Source organism: Xiphias gladius, chromosome 1 (genome assembly GCF_016859285.1).
Source record: "Xiphias gladius isolate SHS-SW01 ecotype Sanya breed wild chromosome 1, ASM1685928v1, whole genome shotgun sequence".
Lineage (NCBI taxonomy): Eukaryota > Metazoa > Chordata > Actinopteri > Istiophoriformes > Xiphiidae > Xiphias > Xiphias gladius.
The window spans coordinates 10,966,275-10,972,478 of NC_053400.1; positions in this window are offsets into that span (position 1 = coordinate 10,966,275).

Consider the following 6,204-nt stretch of genomic DNA (forward strand, 5'->3'; position numbering starts at 1 on the left):
TTCAAAATAAAATAAGTCACATATCGTACAGATATGTGACTTACAAAAATGTTATCTGTCTATTTTAACGGTGTGTTGACACCTACTTCATCAATATATATTGGGTAGGCCACTGGCTTTGAAAAAAATAGTGTCTCTCTAAAGAAACACTTTAGGAGTCAAACCACATGAAATTTCTGAATGATTTAATCACCAAGGTTCAGAGATCAAAACTCTTGGCCAAAACTCTTATTTGATTTTTTTTACAATATCTCAACATCTGTGAAAACAGGTTTTTGAAAAGTGTAGGCGTACAGTTGAATTAAATAATAAATAGATTAATGACATTCTTATTGCTTTCAGATTACTGGTGCTGAGTTTGTGCTGAATGTAAGCATACAGTATGTAGCAGTTTGGTACCAGTGTTTTTTAGATAGGTAAAATATACAAAAAAGTCAAGGCACGTCAAACAACCTCAGCGGTGACTGACAGGCCTCAGACTCAAGAGGGTTAACTAGCGTATTGCAAAGCTTATACTTGAATATAAAGTACAGATTTGTGGTGGAATATAAAACGGTAAAGAACATGTGAATGTGTTACTTTGGATTTTATGAATATAACTGACTTCAGTTGGCCCTGAAGAATCACATTAAAACATATACAGTAAATGCATGTTTCAAATACATGACTTTCACACTCCTCTAATCTATACATACAAAATTACACAACAGAACATATTTAAAACCAACATTAGGATGAAAAATTCGAACAAGCAACCACTAGACCTCTGCAAAGGCTACAATAACAAATTAAAAACATTCATCAGATAACATGACAACCAGTAAATTCCAAATTTGCTCAAAGCTCCAGCAGGCCCTGCCAATGGTACTGAGGGTCTGTGTGTAGACAATACACAATTCAAAACTTCAGTAGTCCTAACACACACCGCTGAACTCAGGCAAACAGGATACAGGATACACAGTAAACACTGACAGTGTGTCAGTGAGCCAATATGTACAATATACCAGGACCTCGAAACCAAAGCACCTAAATGGAATGCAGCAATTATTAATTTCATTCATTACTGAGCACTTTTTCTTACTGTTTGGTGACCTGTCAAAATGTCTTCTGTGGAAAGGCCTAGTATACAGTTATGTTGACAAAATGTCATAGTGGCAGTTTTATGTCTCCGCGCCGATGACGTCCCATTCTCGTGAACGCAATATCTCAGGAGCGCTTTGATGGAATTTCTTCAAGTTTGGCACAAACACTCATTGGGACTCAAGGATGAACTGAATAGATTTCGTTGGCGTCAAAGGTCAAATTCACTGTGACCTCACAAAACATGTTTTTGGCCATAACTCAACAATTCATACGCTAATTATGACAAAATTTCACACAAATGTCTAATGGGAGAAAATGATGAAGTAAGATGACATTTTATATCCAAAAGGTCAAAGGTCATTTTCACTGTTACATTATCATGTTCTGCAAACTCACTTAATACCTTTTATTAAATTCCTTCAAAGTCTTCACTACATATATTATATGAGCCTGAAGGACATGGATGTAAACTGAAACTGAAAAAAAATAGTATCACTCTAAAGAAACACTTTAGGAGTCAAACCACATGAAATTTGGATGAAACCGGTTGGTGAAACTGGTTGGCGGAGGCATACAACCATGAGACGCTAATTCAAATTACTTGAGGAAAGCCACAGAGTATGCAGAGAGAGGGGGCAGTTATTTACTGGAAGAAGTAACAGTTCTTCATAGTGACTGCGTTTGTAATGACCACATCATAATTTCCCACTGGACTTAAGTTTTACCTCAGAGGACATTGATATCGTGGCCAACTCTTTCTTGTCCACACGTTTTCCAACTCTGTCCTGTTTTTCCCAGGGCCAGTTTCGAGGTACATGTAGCCTGCTTTCAGCTTCTTCTCAGTTTTGTAATGTTCCAGAAGTCCACACCCACTGTTGCTAATAAATACCCTTCAATTTTCATGATGTTGTTAACTATCTATGGTATGAAAAATAAAATCTATTAACGTGAAGCCACACTGTGCTAGTTCCCTCCTTATTCCCAGAATACTGACCGTTTACAAATTGGCAGTAACCAGCGTAGTTACTAATCAAGGGAAATGCGCGTCACCCGGTTTACCTGTGGTGTCCTTCCCTGTAGCTGTGCAGTGCTGTCTTTCACCACACAATCGGGCTGACATTTGTTGTGAATAGCAAGCCAGAGGGGCTACATATAGTCTACACTCCGTTTATTATGTACAAATAGCTCAAACTAATGGAGTCTAATAAAACAGTCCTGCAAATTATCCTCCTTTCATGAAAATTATAATGCTCAGATTTTTATTGAAATTTTTTTGGGGATGTGTTGATTCAACTGTATGAACATTTTGGAGATGGTGGTGCTGTTGCATTAGTTTTTATCAAAGTGTACCTAATAAACTGCCAACTGTGTGTAGTATATATATGTAGCTAGATCTGCCCGAGCAACCAGAGACTATATAGCCATACATTGCTGGAAAATGCTTTTGCTCTGAAGCACACATATCCTGACCTCATCCATCGGGTTCAAACCCTGTATTTATCAAAATCACAAAGCAGTCCTGTTAGATTATTAAGACTTTAGACAAACAATACAATGTTGAGGAAAACAAAAAGTGCAACTCAGTATTACAATAGGGGTACATAACAATTTATCAAGTCAGTTTGTTAAGCTATCATTTGGTGAATTATGTCCCAAGGGTGAACTAAATGTGTCTTTATGTAATGCGGAGACTGATGTTACAGTTAACACCTTGTTTGGCAGGAACAAGACCTTTTCCTAGTCCACGCATGTCATCAAGTGACACAGGCTAAAACCACCAAAGCGGGATCTTAGTTTATCCATAGACTGGCAAAGCTGCTTTGGAGATGGTATATTAGCATGGCCAACCTTTCAGTCACCAGAACAGCCAGACTGCGTGGCATTCATTTTCCACAGATCCTGGTCTTCAGTGCCGAAGACAAAATGGAAGGGCCCTGGGGCCACATCAAGCTAATTATTGCAGCCAAAGGTAATTGGATCGACTTAAGTCCCCTCAGGCACAGTATTAGAAAACCCTAATCAATGTCACTGGTAGAAAGACAAGGGGTGCTTAGCTTTCACAACCAATTAGATTTAGCCATGCAGCTAAGTACCATTCATTCAAAATGCAGAGAAATCCCCCTTTTCAGACTATGGTCTTTAAAGTTGTTCTTTTCTCATGAAATTTCAGAGGGTCAACTGGATGACTGTGGGAAAAGATGGTTGTAAAAAAAAAAGGTCTGAGAAATGCACTGAAAGGTGACTATTTTACATTATGTTTTTCCATAATCTTTGAAAATGACGTAACTAATTAGCACACCAGTTAAAAAATATGTGATTTGTGATGTGTTACACAAATCTTTCTCTACTAGCAGAGTATAACTTCACAATTGTAAGTAGAAGACATTTAGCATGCATGTCAATACTCTAGTCTGGACTACAATTTGATTTGAGACCAATTCCTGTTGAGAAAGGTAAAGGGTAGCTCCAACAACACAATTCAGAACAAATGATTGGTGCCTGCTGTCCTTTTTGATTTTTTTATGTATTGACAAACACCTGAAAATGATTGGAGTGAAGTTATTAATATTTTCTGATACTGACAATGGTTTGTTTACATCATGCAATTTCCTGAACTCAGGAGTAAGGCAAGCTTGAATTTTTTTTTTCATTATCAGTTAATTAGTTCAATAACATAAAATGTTCATTTTCAGGTTTAACTCATCATGTTTGTTTGTCGATATTCAGTTATTTATACAATGCCTTTAAGAGATAGTGATAAGAGGTGTTTTAAGAACTATGTCCTCTTTCTTTCATCCGTTGTGTCATTGACTATTTTTAAATGTATGCCAAATTAAATACTGGGAGGTTATCTTGAAATATACAGCATGCACCATTATATTTATTACATTTTAAAAGACTGACACCTAGAGGGTGTTAGCTTACATTTTTATCTAAAAGCTGAAAGGGCAAAATGCCTTTGCAGGTTTTAAGTATTCAAAGGATGCCATCCAGTGGGTGAGAGTCATAATTGCAAATCAGAGAAGTATGTACTGCAACGGGTAGCACCAAGTGAAAACACAAGTATAGGAAGGAATGAAGGTCAAAAGATGGAGAGCGAGCTATACTCAGGTCATTCTGTTAAAAGAAGCCTCTCATCTTGTGGTATCACAGGCGTTAGAGGAAGAATGGGGCCAGTAGTAGCCAAATAGCAGTTTTTGTATTCACAAGTAAACGCTGACAAGCAGACATTAAGTAAGCATCTTTTAAGTCAAGTGGGAAACTAGTTGCGGACACACCTGTCTGCCATCTTTGACCTCAGCCAAACATGTATTTATTTATATATTTACCTATTCATTTATTTATTTTTGCTTTTTCAGTCACTGAAAGAAAGGTACAGGGTCACCAAGTGAGAATCAAATGATCAAGACCTCACCAGGAACTTCTGAACAGACCAGGTACTGTAAGCTCAGAAGTGTTAGGGCCCAGGTCAGTGTGAGCGGCCCCTATCCTCACAGTACCCTTTCCTCAAGATCCTCAAGTCTCTTCCTGTGCTGTAAACAAGCTGACCCATGTGGGCCTCGTGTTTCCTGGGACCTGCCCCGCCTGCTTACAGTTCTTTCCACAAGACTGAATCATTGTGGTGGAAGAAAGGAGTGTGTCAGGCCCAGCCTGCCTGCTGCTCACTGATGCTCATTTGTGCACAGCGCTGCATGGGTTAGTCATCTTGGAAATAACCTTATATGGTTGATGGCATCTCATGTGTATTTCTTTGCCCACCCAGCAAGTCAGTCAAGAATAGAAATTACTTCTATTACGTCAAAGCCCTGGTCTGTTTGAAGAGTGGAGAAAAAAGAAGAAAATGACAATAAGTTTTATTTATTGTGGGACAGGGCTGTAAAAGCCCAAAGGTACCAGCTACTGAGGAATCATGATGTTTGTAAAGGACAACACTTGAAAAAAGGGGGAAGAAAACTTGTAGCATTATTTCTCTTAGTTCTACTACCCGAGGACTAACTTTCAAAAAGGTGTTTAGGTAACTAGAACTTCCTGTGAGATTATGGAATATGATACTGTGACACTTAGTAGGTAAAGCAAAAACATTGTATTAGTCTAAAGAACCAAGACTTTTCATGCAAAACAGATTCCAGTATGTGATGACGATGTTTCAAAAGGCAGGAATGCTCTGCATATTGGACTTAGGTAACTTTACATTCAACTTATATTAGCAAACATGCTCTAACAGATAATGAAGCATTCATTTCAGTAGATAATCATCATTACAAGATCATATTTATCTTCTATTTTTTGTAGTCAGTCCTATAAGACTGCATTACCTCTTGACTGTGTTGTCTGGAGTCAAGGATACACAAATGCTTTGCCCCCGGTGTATAAACTGGAATGTCTATTTATACACAGTGAATCATTTTCTCTTCTTTCACTCTGTGACCGGAAGCATGTAGGCAATTAAATAGTATTTAGATCCTTTTGTGTATATGTAGTTGTGGCTGTCCCTGAATGAATTACATCTTAATCCTTTTGTTGATTATTTTTCCACTTCCACTTTTTCTTCAATTTGAAAGAAGGTTGTTTCTAAAACAATGGGAAAAAAACCTCCCAAGACACACTAACAGCTTGCCAAGTCTCAGCAATCCAAACGGAGCAGTAGCAAGATCTAAAACTGCCTTGAACGGGACCTCTAATAACAGCCTTACTAGAGAATCTTTGATCTGCTGCTTTTATGGTTTGAGAGTAGCTACCATTCTGGGAAAGAGGAGGGTAAACTTTACCCTCTGTCAGTGATGTCACTATAAGTCACTGCAGAGCTTTTCCTCATGGCTTCAACAGCTGTAGACCATCTCAATTCAGAACATTTTATATTTAACATTCACGTATTGTCATATAATGAATGAAAAATCAAATGTTGCTGAAAAAGCCTCAAGTTGTGATTGACCATGAGGTCAAAGATTAAAAGAATGACCTCCAACAGTCCTACTGTTTGAAGAGCTGGAATGGTGGCTGGACTCGTTTCCCTTTCCTGTCTTTTTGGCAAAATGTTTGTTCCTATTTGCCTTCCCTCTCTTTTCCTCTCCGTGCTTCCTCTCCTCCAATGTAGTTTGACTATTTTCCAAACTGCCACGT